This window comes from Nicotiana tabacum, chromosome 19 (assembly GCF_000715075.1).
Source record: "Nicotiana tabacum cultivar K326 chromosome 19, ASM71507v2, whole genome shotgun sequence".
Lineage (NCBI taxonomy): Eukaryota > Viridiplantae > Streptophyta > Magnoliopsida > Solanales > Solanaceae > Nicotiana > Nicotiana tabacum.
The window spans coordinates 34,131,369-34,148,060 of NC_134098.1; the positions used below are offsets into that span (position 1 = coordinate 34,131,369).

Below are 16,692 nucleotides of genomic sequence, written 5' to 3' on the forward strand. Positions count from 1 at the left end.
AGGGTCTAGGATAGGACCCCGATCAAATGGGATAAGTAAGCCAATACAAACCAAAGGGTAGAAAGGCACCGCCGACTTGGGATACCAAACTGCGAGTGGAAAAACATACAATGGTGATCCTGGGACGAATGTTTTCTTACTAGAGAATGTTTCGGGCCCGGGTCAGAGCTCACCACCAGAAGAAGATATCATAAGCAGTCTGGGAAGATTGTTTGTGGAAATGACCGAAGAATGTTACGTTAAAGTTGATATCAAGACACCGACCATTCAGGGTGTTGAACCACGAGAAACCTTGCAGAACTGGACAGTCGGATCATCTTTGTTTCGTCGGGAGTCGTGGTAGTGTGGAATTGTAGTAATTCTGAAAACTACATGGTCAATTGAGACTTGAACCATGCATGTTCGTTTTTGTTAAACCACCTCTTTGAACAGTGAGACATTCCTTTTGATGAAATAAACGAATCATTTTCTTGAAAATCATTGCAAATTTATCTTTGTCTTTATTTATAATAGATCTTTTTCAGCAATCAAATTAATAAAAAAACTACGTTCCACGATTATGACATGTAATGAAACCCTCGAGCCAAATGATCCAGACTATGAATAGTACTCTGAGAGCATGATACCTGAGAATCTATTGCAAGAGATCGAATAGCTGAAAAATCAAAAGAAGCCCTACCTCAATGAGACAAATGTGATCAATCTGCGAAATGAGGAAGATGTATAAGAGACTCTAATCGGGATCCGCCTGAAGGTAGAACAGAGGAAAGAACTGGTAGAGCTCCTCCCATAATACATCGATTTATTTGCTTGGTCATATGACAACACGCCCGGACTAAGTACCGATATTGTGTAGCATCGATTGCTTATCAATTCCCCCAAGCCACCAGTCAGCCAAAAACCTAGAAAATTCAAGCCAGATTTGAGTCTAAGGATTAAAGAAGAAGTTACCAAACAAATGTAATCAAATGTAGTAAGGGCACCAATTACCCTAGTTTGTTAGCGAACATCGTACCGGTACCGAAGAAGGAGGGGAAGCTTAGGATACGCGTGAATTACCGAGATCTCAACAAGGCTAGTCCCAAGGATGATATTCCTCTGCCAAATATCCATATCATTATTGACAACAGTGCAAAACATGAATTGCAATCATTCATGGATAGTTTTGTTGGATATCACTAGATTCTGATGCACAAAGAAGATGCGGAAGAGAAAACATTCACCAACACCAAATGGGTCGAGTCTCCCACATACAAGGTTGTCACAAAGAAGGTGGTAGTAGATTTGATTTGTAACAACATAGTTTGTCGATTTGGGATTCCAAAGTTAATTATAAATGACGATGCAGCCAATCTCAATAGCAATCTCATGAGCGAGATTTGCGATAAGTTCAAAATCATCCATCGTAATTCCACAACATACAGGCCACATATGAATGGAGCAGTTGAAGTAGCCAACAAAAATATTAAGAGGATCTTGCGGAAGATAGTGGACAATAACAGAAAATGACATGACAAACTATCATTTGCCATAATTGGTTACCACACTACTAGGAGGACATCTATTGGGGCAACGCCATATATATTGGTATATGGCACAAAAGTTGTAATAGCCGTAGAGGTCAAGATACTATATTTGAGAATTATACAGGAAGCCAAGTTAGATGATGGATAGTGGATACGTATCAGACAAGAACAACTCATTCTCATTGATGAAAATAGGATGGACACAACATGTCATGGTCAGCTGTATCAAAATAGGATGGCCTACGCATTCAACAGGAGAGTGAAACCTCCGTAGTTCATACCGGGAAAACTGGTTTTGATGAAAATATTCCCCCATCAAGAAGAGGCTAAGGGGAAGTTTGCACCAAATTAGCAAGATCCTTATGTGGTCCATCAGTTATTAACGGGAGGAGCATTAATCATAGCAGAAATGGATGGCAGAGTTAGGTTTTTGTTGTAATAAAACTACGCCCGACCTGACTTCCTACGGTGGGATACGTAGGCAATCCACATAGGGTATGATCCAACTCTTGTAATTGAAAACCAAAGAATTATTTTTATGTATTCGGGACTACGTCACGACTAGATTTTTTTGGCGGGAATACGTAGGCAATCCAAATCGGATTTAGACATCTATTATAATTGAACTATATTTTGGCCTGATTCCATTTGCCTACATGGGCAGTCTGAGTCAGACTCGGCCATATCATTTCAAATTCTACCATTTGTCATCTATTGTAATCAAACTATGTTTTGACCAGATTCCATTTGGATACGTAGGCTACCTAAGTTAGGCTCGGTCATTTCATTTCATCATTCTATTATTTCATATCCTCCAACTATGTTTAGACAAGATTCCATTCGTATACGTATGCAACCTGGAAAAGTTTGCCCATAACCATAGGAAAGATTTTGTAATGCATTACATTGATTAGAAAGCGATCGAATTAGCAACGAAGTCACGTCGTTGGGGACATGTCTGAGACAACGTCATCATCAAGGCAGAGCCATCTAGAAACGATATTTGCGTCAGAGGAAACTTCTAAACATGTCATAATCAGGAATGACGACTTTTGTCATTAACATAAACAATTTTTCAAAATGAATTTTAAAGAAAATTCAACTTTTCCACCTACCAAACGTCGTGGCGTAATTTACCAATTTCGGGGCAAGGCAAGGGTTCACGATAAACACAAATCAATGCCCCTCCCCTACTAAGAATTTTTCTTTGATCGCATGGTTGACAGAAATCAAAGGATGCCAGAATGCACCAGAATCAATGCACACCCGCTACAATCTCATGAGCCTATATCTCACCTTTAATTGTTCAATTCATTTTCTTATATAGCTAAGGACTAACTTTGAATTCGTTGCATGTTTCCTGGAGCGAAGCCTCCAACATAATCGGAACACCCTGTATATATCAAACCATTTGTTCTGTCCATTGCAGCATCTTGTACATATCAAACCGTCTGTTCTGTCAATCGGAGCACCTTGTACATATCATGTCGTCTTCCCCGCCAGTCGAAGTGCTTTGTACAAACTGCATCATCAGCTCTTCCAATCTGAGCACTTTGTACATATTATACCGTTACTCTGCCAAATCGTAGATTCCAAATAGATCGTTGCAAATCTCATCCCCGACGTCGCCAATAGAAGGATGGATCATTTAATTTCACCAGACGTTCCGGTGATCGACGACCACAAATTAGTTCTGAAGTTAAGAGTATATCTTTGGCATTCTCATTTATTCCTTTGATTTACCTAGAGTTTTTTTGCGTTTTATTTATTCAGCTTAGAAGCATTTTGCATTCAAAGTTCAAATACTCACATCTTGTGGAGATTGCAATTCAAAGTCAAATACTTTCTTCACGTGGAGATACTCCCATCGCGTGGAGATTCAAATTCAATGCCGAAATTCCCATCACTAGGAAATTTGAAGTCAAATACTCCCATCGCGTGGATATTCAAATGCTCTGACAGTTGCGAAAAAGTACACAGTCGGCTAACATTAAAGTCGGATTCAAACACCCTTCCCCGGCTATCCTAAATAATTCTCCAGAGCATAGAGGCTTCAGATTCAAACATCCCATTACCCAAAGATCTCGAATAACGACTAACCGATAGTCAGGTATTATGATTCCTGCATATTTACATTATAACCTAACATATTTGCATTATAATATCTAGGTATGTGTGTATCTTGCTTTTGCAGGTTCAAACACTACAACGTGGAACTTTCTCTAAGTAGCCAAATAAGTTACACCTCTATGAGGGACAACAAACTCATAAGCGAGCCAAGGATCTAATCTCCAATTCAATTCGATTATTAGAACTCCAAAAATGTCAAACTTCTAAAATCTTATAATCAAGCTGCAATTTAAAAGTCATTAGGTTTTGAAATCTTCCCATCTTGCAGTATTGTCATAAGGCGATAGTGGGCCAACTGCTGCAAGCACAATTCTATCCAAATCACCATCCAGAACTATATGAGGCCTGATCCTCGTTAAGCTCGAGATATGTAGGAGACTCAAAGCCATAATTCGGCAGTAATCTCACCACTCATGATCTTTCCTAATTCCATACACCATCCTTGCAATACATGCCTAAAGTAGGGAAAAATTAGTCATTAAGTCAATTTCTTTGCCAGCAAAATCTTTTATCGTCTCATGTCAAAGAAGGGCAGTTGTTGACGATCAATTTTTACCCTCCCCTTTTACATTAAATTATTTACACTTATTAATCAGCAATAAATATAGTAAAGTATTTTCGAATCAATAATACCTTTTTTCTTAAAATTTAAATAATTTAATACATAATAACAATTAGCAATGTTTAATTAATAGTAATTTATATTAGACATTTATAAAATATACTATTCCTATTGTTTAAATTAATTAAAATAACTCTCATATATTAATGAACAATTTTTAAAATTAATATAAAAAAATAGTCTCAAATTTATAACTATATTACCTTTATTACTTTAGTTAGCCAAACTAAGTTTACACAGTTTAATGGATGAAGTATTATATTTAATGTCAACAACTAATTATTATAGTAATTAATAAAATACTTGAATAATTATATTTTATTACATCTAATTAGGATTAATCAAGTAAAATTAATTTAATTATAAACGAGGTTAAAAACTCAAAAAGACTACAATTACAATTCATTAATTAAACTAAATGTGGCTATTTGGTTAATAAACCAGCCAAAAACGATTTGGCCCAAACACACAAGCCCAAGTGCCTTGACCCTGTCCGGAACCCCCCACCTCTATCCAAGTTGCCAATCCATGCTACCCTTTTTAAGCCAATCGAAAAGCGCCATGTCACCTCTCTCCAACATTCACACAAAAAGCACAATGTATCTGGACCGTTGATATCAACGGTCCATGATTAAGCTCAACTTTTCTCTTATTTTTAAAATCCTTTAGTATTTTATTTTAGCCATTGGATCAAAGAGATCGGACGACCATCGTTTTTTCGTAATAAACCATTTTATTAATTTTTATTCTCCGAATTTCGGAGACGTTGATCAAAAGATCCAACTACTCACATTACATATCTCACTTTTAATCTAAATAACACGCCTAACCGTAATCGTTTCCTCAACACCGGCCGTCCTAGTTTCCACTTTCTCTCCATGTTCTCTCAAATCCTGCAACCCCATCAATGAACACACGTTGCATGAATCGTGAAAGGTCACTCCAATCAAACCTAAACATACATTTTATTCCTGTAAGCTGCGAATCCTGCTGATCCCTTTCCCAAATCCTCAGTAACCCAAGATTTTTTTATCCAACAAGATCATCCTTTCTTAAAATTTTCAATTGTAGGCATGCACAGACATTATCTTTGGCCTCATCATCATTAATTGTTGTCCAGAAGTCAGATGCAATGACCTCTAGACATTAGATTTTGACCGATGGTCCGATTTCTTCAACAATCAACCTCAACCATTATCGTGCTAAGGTAAAATTCCCATTGTTTTCCCCCTCTTTTTCTTATGTTTTTCACCTTTTTGCTATAATCATCTGTCAATCGTCATTCTCTACTGTCGGTTGAGTTCGAACGGAACCCTAGGTGGCTTCAATGCCACTATAAATAGAGCATTCAATTACATCACCTAAAACAACGAAAAACTACATTGAAAGTAAAAAAGAGTATTAAAAGTTTAAACTTTCAACTAAGTTTAAGTTCAAGCTGTACTTCTCTAATTTCACTTTTTTCTTCCTTTAATTTAGGTTCGGCTTCAACCTCTGTGAGTTGATCGTTGTGACTTCTGGGTTCTTAAATGGATATTAGCACATCTGGCTTGGTTTGCTGCTCAACAGAAGGTCAGTGTACAATGACCCCATCTTTATTTTAAATTATTTGTGTAGTCCTATGTTCATGATATTTTCCCTGTTAATCATTCATTTTTTATGATATATATTAGTGACGTAAGACTATACGTGCTACGTTCTCCTTCTGCATATCACTATCACTGTTGAATTAAGGATCTTCCTGATAAGTTATGTTGTCTTGTTACTGTTATCAAATCAGTTATATTAATGAACTCCGTCTCTCATGACTTAGGTAGTTGAGAATGTTTTCTATATTGTTAGTACTCTTAAATCCTATTAGGACTTGGTGATTAATTGAACTAAATCTTGTGATAATAGTACTATGTATGATCTTTTCTTGTTAATTAAGTAATAGTCAAGTGTATATTGTTACACCCCATGTTTTTGTACATGAATGTACGCCATAAGTAAATTGATGGAAGCTCGGAAATGAGATGTTACATCTCGCATTTTCGTATGTTAAAGTTTCGTCGTCAGTTAATTGGTGTAGAATCGGGGATGAGATTTTCTTGAGATTATAAGCATATATGCTATTTACAACAAGCAATAAGTAACTGCCGTGAAAGATAAAGGGTAAATGAATCAAAGAAAATGAGTTTCATTGAAGGTTGTTGATTTGGGATAAAATATAATCCGAGCAATAACACTCGGTACTTATGGACTAATGCCATACAAGGTACTACATGACCATGATAGTAAGGTGTACAAGGTATGTTAAAAGTGAATAGTATTTTAAGTAAGTTGAGATAATTCTTAATTATTGGGTAATGGGATATTACCTAATTAATTAGGAAATTATGTGGGTAATTAATGATTTTAGTGGCAGCCCCCCCTCCCCCCCCTTCAAATTAAGTGACTCATAGATCTAGTTGAAAGGTGGCAAGCTAAAGTGTTAAATACAAGACACTACATCCCTCTACGTGTAAAGACATAAACGATCTAGTAATCTTATAATGTTTTCCTATTGCAAATATTACAAAAAAGACGTTAAGAATATATAAAGAAAATTCATAACATCTTCAACCAATTCCTAGAAGGATTCCAGCGTTAGCAACCTCAAACCAACGAGATTTCAACAAGATTTCTTGAAACAAAAATTCCAACGAGAATTCTTAGCACCTTAGCAACGTGAGATTTTGCGATTCTAAGGGAGTACAGTGCAAACTTTTCCTACAATATCATACGAATTTTTTCCTACTCCGGGTATGTTAAGGCTAAGCCCTTCCTTCATTTTGGCATGATCTCATAATTACATGTATTTGATAACGAGGCATGACGAGAAGTTCATACTCCTGAATTTATATACATTATCCTAATCTTATAAATTACAGTATTCTCCTTATCGGGACTTCATATTTAATTGAGTAATGTCGTCTTCCAGTCAAGAGAGAAGAGAGCCTATATTTATACTATTACGGTATTTTCATTACCATCGAGCTATAATCGATAGGCAGGCCCCTATTGGGCAACCTCTGATCAGATAGTAAGTTATATACCAAGCCTACTGTGGTCGAGCGTCTATGAGCGAGCCCAGCTGGCCGAGATACAGAGCCTAGTATGGCTGAGCGCCTATGAGCGAGCTTACTATGACAGAGCAGTTGTATATATACCGAGCCTTATTGGGCCGGAAAACTATTTTACTTACTATATTGAGAGAGTTGAGTCAGTATCAGCAAGTAAGCATATCTTCAGACTATCTTTGACTCCTAGTTACTTTCAGTTATTATATTATCAATTCAGTTCAACTTTCAGTATATATTGCCTTACATACTCGGTACATTACTTGTACCGACATCCCTTTTGCCTGGGGACGCTGCGTTTCATGCCCGCAGGTCTCGATAGACAGGTCGAGAGTCCTCCAAGTAGGCGATCAGCTCAGCGAAATATGTTGGTGCACTCCATTTGCTCTAGAGTTTTTTTTTTGGTCAATATGATTTAGATATGTATTGTTTGGTATGGCGGGGCTCTGTTCCTACCCTTATGACATTATGTATTCTTAGAGGCTTGTAGAAAGATGTCATGTACGTAAAAGATTGTATGGTCTTGTCGGCCTATGTTCAGTGTACGAGTGGTTATTTTGGTCTTATAGGCCCATATCTTTTATGTATAGGTTGGTATTACATGTTGTATTCTACCTATCTCACAGCAACCTCTCCGGCTCAGTTATCTATGATAGTATGATACGAAAAGATACGTTATGTTGGTACTCGGTTGAGTAAGGTACCGGGTGCCCGTCGCGGCCCATCGGTTTGGGTCGTGACAAAAGTTGTATCAGAGCAGTTCTGTCCTAGGGAGTCTACAAGTTCTGCTGATACCCGCTGCACTGTGCTATCTTGATCCTTATGTCTATGATATTATGCTGCATTATTTTAGTTCCAATAAAATGAGTTTTCACCGTTGTTCATACTTTCATATTGATTTGTTTGACTCTAGTTGACAGCTTGTTCATGCTACTATTGTAAAATAATTTATGTATGTTTCTTATGATGATTTGAGATAAAAAAGAAATCACATAATGAAATTTGTTGGTGTGCTCACATATCAGGAGGTAGCTTGTTGGGATTAACTTGTGTCTATACTCATCATGCTGCTTGTACTAGTCCAGTAATGTTCATGAATCTTCACATTCTCTTAGTTTAGAAAAATTCATGTTTAAATCATCATGTTTGCTTTCCTTTAGTCTCACGTTGATCTTCCCAAATGGTTATGCCTGTTCTACTATGCTAATCGAGTTGTTTAGTTAAAGAGCCTCAAATAGCAGTCATGCTAGGTCTTATATTGGTTATGTCTGGCAGAAAGAAAATGGTTTCTATGTTTATCATGATAACCTAGTGAGGATGTGGGTACATCTTAACCTAGGGCACCACAGTAATCATACTTGTTCATTTCAAACGATGTTCTTCATTCATCTACCTGTTTATTTTGGCTATTTATGCTTGTTAGTTCTTTCAGGATCATGTTATGTCTAAGACACTATTTGGGGGGAAGATTAAATATTGCTAAATTGAGTACTGCCGATCTTAATAACTTAACAACTTGATTAAGTGTCGTTGAACATGTATTATGCCTGTATGGTCTAAAATGGAAAGTGTATTGGTGTAATCTGCTAGTGAAATTGCTTACATGTTTAAGTAAACTTGTTGTGATTTGTTTGCCCGGCTTTAACCATCTGAGAGTAAATATCTTTACTTGTTGTCTCATGTCTGTATGACATTGCTGTTTATAGAGGACACTAATCATTAATCTGAAGTTGTGTGGAACTGATAACTTGAAAACCTGATAGACTACAACTAGATGTCATGCCATTAGGCCTAAACAACACTAAAACTAACCTTTCTATTTACATTTAGGCCTCTGCTGGTTGATATCTCTTTGGGAAGTCTGAATTAGGTTGTTAATATAAGTGTTTAGTAAAGAAGGGTCTCAGTTATGTATATGCTTGCTCCAAACTATTCTGAGACCGTAGAGCTGCCTATTGACCTACTCTATGTGACTTGAACCTGTTTCAAAAGATCCTGAAATGTTTAACCTTCAATAGAGTTAATGAAACTAATACATATGTCCTTCTTTGTCACTCACTGATATTAAGATTACTTAATGAGGTGTCTTTGAATTTGAAGTGGTTAGCAATAGGGCTTATCTATCGATAGCATACAGTCAACCTTCTTTGTTTGTCACTAATCCTTAATTGTGTTCTATTATTGATCCTATTTTGTGTACACCAAGACCTTAGTTGCCATCAGAATTTTAATGAGCCATGTTTAGTAACCTATCCTTATTATTATAACGACCCAACCAGTCGTTTTGAGAATTTACATTCCGTTCAGCTATTTGAAGTCTTGATCAGCATCGTACGATATTTTATGACTTGTGTGAATCGTTAGTTTTTATTTTTAGGTTATTCAGAATTGATTTGGAAGACTGATCTTAACTAGGAAGCTTTAAGCTGGAAGAGTTGAGCAAGTTTGACTTCTTAGTACTTGACCTCTGATCATAGTTTTGATGTTTCCGTTAGGTCCAATGGTGATTTTAGACTTGGTCATATGCTTGGATTTGAATTTGGATATTTCTAGAAGGTTTCAACACTATTTAGCGAAAGTTGGAAATTTGAAGATTTGAAATGTTCATAAGTTTAACTGGTAGTTGACTTTGATGATATCGGGTTCGGATTGTGGTTCCGGGAATTGGAATAGCTTCGTTATTTTATTTTGGACTTGTGTGCAAAATTTAAGTTCATTCTCAATTGATTTGATTAGGTTCGGCACGAGTTTTGTTCTACGTTATTTGAGGCCTCGAGTAAGTCTGTGTTATGTTACGGGGCTTGTTGGTTTGTTCGGATAGGGTCCCGAGGGGCTCATGTGAGTTTCTGATAGGCTTGGGTTCTGTTGCGCTCATTTTTAATATTTCGACGTCGTTTATTCTAGCATAAATGGTACCACATTAAGAAACTGAGCTCCAATTTCTGTTTTGATTGAAGAATTAGATCCGTATCATAATTCTAGAACATAGAAACTAGAATCATCAAGTTTTGACATCGTATGAGGAATTTATAGTCATTTCACTATGAATTGGGTTGACAATTATTTATAGATTAATTACGAAATTGCCACTGATTTCGTATTTAAAAATCTGCACTATTTTCAAATATTGAAACATTATAAGGTCATTATAAGGTCAAATGGAGTGATTTAAAAGCCTAACTTGACTGGAATTGCACAAGAAAACCATTGGAGGCATCAAAAGCGAATTCCGGGATCGTTTGTCATAAGAAACGAGGCAGAACAACTAGGTAGAAACATATAGTATCATGGATTTGTCCATTTGGTCATATTTTGACTTGGGGAGGTCGGATTTGGGCGATTGTGGAGGCGATTTTCACCACATGGATTGGGTTTTGAGTCGTTCGGAGAATGGTACGCATGGGATGGCATTTCTAGAGTATTGTTTAGCTTGCTCGGTATTGGATTTGGCTTGTTCGAGGTAAGTAACACTTCAAAACTTGGTACTGAGGGTATGAATCCCTAAATATACATGTTATGTATTAGTATTGAGGTGACGCACATGCTAGGAGATGGGTGTGTAGGCTTGCACCATGTGAATTATGACTCGGTTGATTCTATGGTACTGTGTAGTTATCTATCTTGTTTCTTTACATGTAATTCCTATGTGTTGGAGTAATTGAGTTGTGATCAATGTTAGAAATCATGTTTAGGTCAAATAATTATTTTATTAGGACCCAATGAGGTCATTTCTGCTGTTGAGTTATTTGCTTAAATTGCAATCAAATACTCAGTCATATTCATTTATTTGCATATCATATCTCAGTCTATGTTATCATTTGTTGTCACATCATCTTATCATTTTTTAGGCTAATTGGCATGAGATCTTTGAGCCCAATAGACTGGAGTGATTGATGACTGAGTGAGGCTGAGGTCCTGATTATGAGTGATATTTATGGGATCTGGCTGCACGCCGTAGCATGATTTATTGATTCATGATGGGATCGGGATGTACGCTGCAGCATGCCATGATTGTCTTATATTAGCGATTGGGCAGGATCCTCCCCTTCGGAGTCAAACATACGAGTGCAAGTGCCAAGTGATTGAGAGTGCCGAGTGATTGGGAGGTGCTTAGTGATTGAGAGTGGTGAGTGATTAGGAGGTGCCGATTGCTGAGTGTGGTTGAATACTCCGAGAGTATGAACATATGAGTTATCACTGTGGTGCATTACATTTGACATGTGTACTGGACATGGAGGCACAAAGATGCATTTCCTCATGTTATACGGTATTGTGATGTTTATGACTTTTCATACACATTGACATGTAGGCATAGAGATGTACTTTCCTCATGCTATCTGATAATGGAACATCTTATCTATTGTCGAAAGTTTCTTAGGAAAAATAAATGTTTTTATGACGTACTCGCATTTTGGCGACTTCGGTGAAAGATTCGTGTTTTACTGTTATACCTTAAAAGCATGCTATTTTCCATAACTATGAGCGAGCTGAGAAACATATCTTTGAATATTACTTGTGTTGTTTCATTATACTGGTACGAGTTGTTCTTGGCTATTGGTATTAGACTCTGACCGTTGTCCAAGCTCGTCACTGCTTTCAACCTAAAATTAGGTTTATTACTTATTGAGTACGCGTGGTCCATTGCACTCATACTACACTTCTGCACCCCGCGTGTAGAATTTGGATTTGATGTTGGTGTGCATGGCGGAAGCTGGCATTGAAGATGTACCTGCGTTCCGGTTGTAGGTGCCTCTTGTTCACGGTTGCGTTAGATTTATAAAAACAAATTATGTATATTTCGAACATATGATGTAATTATTTCATACCAACTTTGTAAACTCTAAATTTTAGAAGCTCACGATTTGTACTACAAATCCTTGTGATTTTTGTATAAAAGTTCAGTTATTTTATCATTTATTTTTTCAGTAGATCTGCTTGAGTTGGATTATTAATAAATTGGCTTACCCAGCGGGTTGGGTTAGGTGGCATCATGACTAGTTGGATTTTGGGTCGTGACAATTATGTTGTGTTCTATCAAGAGTATTTCAAGTCCAATAATGTGTAAAAACCTTACTTGTCTATCGATCAGTATACCAGTAATGGCTGTAAGGCCAGATATGATAGTTTGATTGATGTTTTCTTGTATGGTTGACTCTTCTTTATATGTTTTGTTACATTAGTTGAGCTATTGTATTAACATTTATTTGTGTCTAAAACTTTGAGGAGTAGGGAGTTAATGATTAATGGTACTTGGGTGCGAGCTTGGTTTGTGGCATAAGCATTGCTCGGGATCCCTAAGACACTTGTGAACTCTGAAGTGTTAGGGGTCCATAGGCGACTTCATAAATAAAATTTGGTTCACCCTAAGCCTTTGGTCATTAACCTCAACTAATCTTCATTGGGTTGGAACAAATGAAATTTAAATCTTACACTTTGGATCTTATTTACTTGTTCTGATTTGATCTTATTTTCACCTTATATTGATATACATTAATTTTCCTCTTGTTCTTATGTATGCATGTTCAAACAGGGCCTGTTCAGTTCATTTGGAACTCAGGCCCATATTCCAGACCTGGGCCGCTTCCTCTACACTTGTTGAGTCAGCCGCTAATTTAAACCTCACTGGGCCTCGCCTGCTTACTAGCCGTATTCCACAAGTCCAGCTTTTCTTCCTCTACTTTTAATGATAGCCGCTATTATTTGTTGCTTCTGTGTATGTACATCTTTGGAAAACTAACACTATTTATTGATGCTTACCGCTAACGAATTTCAATGGCTTTAAGTTTTGACAGATTCAAAATGAATAAATCTCCTTGGAAAATCTTCAAATGGATCCCGTATAATACAAAATCATTTCAAAATAAAAGCAGTCACACACACAACCAAGTTTGTAAGAAATAACAAATGAGCTTGAAGATACAAAGGCCTTCTACTAAAGCAATCTTCTAAAAAAGAACAAGGTATACCCGCTTCAACCAAAAAAACATATTTTTTGAGGTAATCTCTTGTTCCATAAGTTATAAAGTCTCACAAACAAATATTACTCTTTCAAAAGGAAATACACCACCTTTTCCTAAAAAATAAGTTTTCAAATAAGGCTTAAAAAATTTTTTCTAAATTTTACTTAGCAACATTAACCACTAATCAACTGGAATATAGACATTGCTTTCCCCAAACCTAACCTATGTTTAAGGAGCTACCTCAGGTAGATTTTAAGGGATGCCTAACCCCTTCCCCTTATAATAACTAGAACCCTTACCCAAATCTTACCCGTTAGTAAACTATTAGGATAATATTTTTCAGAAATTTATAGGTACCATAATATACCTTAAAATATTAGGTGGTGACTCTTTTATCAACTTTAGAAGAACCATTAGTTGTATTTTATTTTGACCTGTGCAAAATATGATGCAACATGGCTGATATTTTGTTCACATATATGTTTTCTTAAAATTCTGTCATTTAATTTGATTAGTTATTAGTTAAATTTGACATGGCTTCATATGCCTTCTCTTCTTTTTGATGATTTGTTGACAAAGATGGATTCTTATACGTTGAGTTGCTATCACATGTTCTAACGTGATTGTTAGTACTATTTTCTATTACATATTATATTGCTAGTTATTCATACATTCCATAGGTTATTTGACTAGTGAGTATCACGTGACTTGAACCTCGTCATTACTTCATCGAGATTAGTCTTGATACTTAATGGACCGATCATGGTGTACTCATACTACACTTTTACACATTTTTGTGTAGAGTTGGAGGAGACGGATATTGAGAGTGAGAGCTTGCATTGATCGTGAGGATTAAAGGTAGAGCTGCATATTTTCACAGTCCCTTGGAGTCTCATCTGTTATTTTGATACTGACTATTTATATTTGAACAGTATTGTATTTTGAATATATTCAGCTAGAGATCATGACTTTGTACTACCTAGTTCTGGGAAGAGGTTTGAGTATTGCCATTTCTGCTCTTATATTAAAATATGCCTTTATGTTATTGCTTTAATGTTGTTAAGTGATCGGCTTACCTAGTCTTAGAGACTAGGTGCCATCCTATGATAGGATTTGGGTCGTGACATATTCTTATGAGATCAAGCCATTCGCCTCGGAAGAATCGTGCGTAATATCTTTATAGGGAGTCTATGCGTATATGAGTATCCTTGCTCAGATTTGACATTTATATTGGATACTGGTCACATACATTCCATTCGAGGTAGTATTTGGTATTCAATTATTTCCTATTTGTTCTTTTGTTGAGGATCATGTCATACACATTTATTTGTTTCATTGCTACCTGGTATTCTTCATACCTATCTAATTTTATTGTACTTTGATTATTGAACCACTAGTAAGTGTCGATGTCGACCACTCACCACTACTTCTTCGAGATCACACTAAATACTTAATAGGTATGTGTTGATTTACATACTCGTATTACACTTCTGCACTAATTGTGGAGGTAGTGAGACGGGAAAATTTGGTGGTCATACAGGGTAGGCGCAGCTTCTTAGGAGACTTTGCGGTGAGCTTTTTTTTTTATGTTACGATGCGCAATACACATAATCCCCTTCCTATTCATTTACTGTATACTATATATTTCCCATTCCAGACTGTTGTTGTATTAGTATTGTATATTCCAGTTGATGTTCATGTACTTGTGACGCCGAGTATATTTCATTATTGTTCATGGATGTCTTTCTGTTATGACATTCAGTTTTATGTGTTGATCATATTCAAACCTCGTAGATGATGTCAGTATTCTACTATAAAAATGGAACGACTCTGCTTATTTATTCCATCACTTGTTACAAAATATGTTATGATCTATTGATCGGTGTGTTGATTTATCTTTGGCTTGCCTAACGGCAGTGTTGGTCGCCATAACTGCCTAGGGTGGGAATTTGTTCGTGACACTAAATTGCATATATACTGTGTCTCTAGCTTTTGTACTTATTTGATGATACCATTCCTTATTTCATATTTTATTTGTGCTTTCACCTAATTATCGGACTGTTAGTAACTGTCGATATCGACCCCTCGTTAATAATTATTTAAGGCTATACTTGATACTTACTAAGTACTATGGTGTTATACTCATACTAAACTTCTTCATATAATTGTGCAGGTTCTGAGGGAGGTACTAGTGGTACCCATACAGCCGAGTAGGAGATTATTTTGGAACCTTTGTGGTGAGCTGCTTTACATGATTCGACATGTAACACACAGAGTACCCCTTTCCTACTTCTCTATTTATGTCTATGTATTTTTTCTGTATAGACGTTATTTGTCAATTGTAACTAGTTACTCTTATTAGATGCTCGTAATGGGATGACACTAGATATTGGGATGTTATGAGACAGTTGTGTTCATGTTTTGACCCTGCCTTAGATATTAGTATTTTTATATATTGACTTGAGACTTATTCTATGTTATTCTACATATCATGACTCTGTTAATGACCAAATAATTAGCTTTTAGAATTGTTGTTGTGTGTTGGCTTGCCTAGCGAGCGGGTTAAGTACCATCACGGCCTTTGGTTGGATTTTGGGTCAAGACAAGTCAACTCCAACAACATAAGATCTCTAGAATTAAAATTTCTCTTTTAAAACACATCAAAACTCTCCGAAAATCGAAACAAATAATGCACACAAGTCATAAAATATCACATGAAGCTATACAATATCTCAAATCAGTAAATGTAAAGCTAGAACTCAAAATGGTCTATCGGGCTGTTACTTAGAGGTTACTCATAAGGAAGAACGATTTTGGAGCTATAGACTGTCCCGGATGAGTAAGTGTCTTACCTAGATTTGGTTTGAAGGAATTTTCCTAATAAATAATCATGTTTGTTGTATGTGGGGCGGACACATATGTAAGGACCCGTAAAAAGTTTAACCAAAAAACTCAAGGTTTCGTGGTGCCAAGTTAGATTCCTGCGTTATTAGATTCCAAGTTAGTTCGGACTTTTTGGATTGAACAGTACCCTACGTGCTGGGAGAAAAATATTTCGCAAAAGAATGCGTTTCTGCAGCCTATTATGCGGTCGCATAATCACTCTGCGGATCGCATAATGGCCGCAGAGTGAAGCTGTACGTTGGCCAGTTCGAGGTCAGCTTTGCAGTCGATTATGCGACCGCATAACCACTATGCGGACCGCATATCGATCGCATAATCCCTCTTGGGTTTTTGCGGAGGGAGTTTTGCGATGCATTATGCGACTGCAGAACGAGTATGCGGACCGCTTACTGGTCGCATATCTGAGCCGTAAGTTCGGGCCCCTGAGGGCCATTTCTTGCGGTCACTTT

The 16,692-nt window shown here is 36.7% G+C and overlaps 1 long non-coding RNA gene across 6 annotated transcripts; it reads left to right on the forward strand.

The window, feature by feature from the left end:
- The first annotated feature begins 5,068 nt into the window (after nucleotides 1–5,068).
- Nucleotides 5,069–15,692, forward strand: LOC107789111 (uncharacterized). Of its 6 annotated transcripts, none has more exons than XR_012703262.1 (3): nucleotides 5,069–5,485; nucleotides 5,758–5,850; nucleotides 15,513–15,692. It is a non-coding gene; the product is annotated as an uncharacterized LOC107789111 (long non-coding RNA). The 6 variants fall into 6 exon arrangements; XR_001648778.2 differs by lacking the exon at nucleotides 15,513–15,692 and adding an exon at nucleotides 12,910–13,152; XR_001648776.2 differs by lacking the exon at nucleotides 15,513–15,692 and adding an exon at nucleotides 11,228–12,289.
- Nucleotides 15,693–16,692: the final 1,000 nt, after the last annotated feature.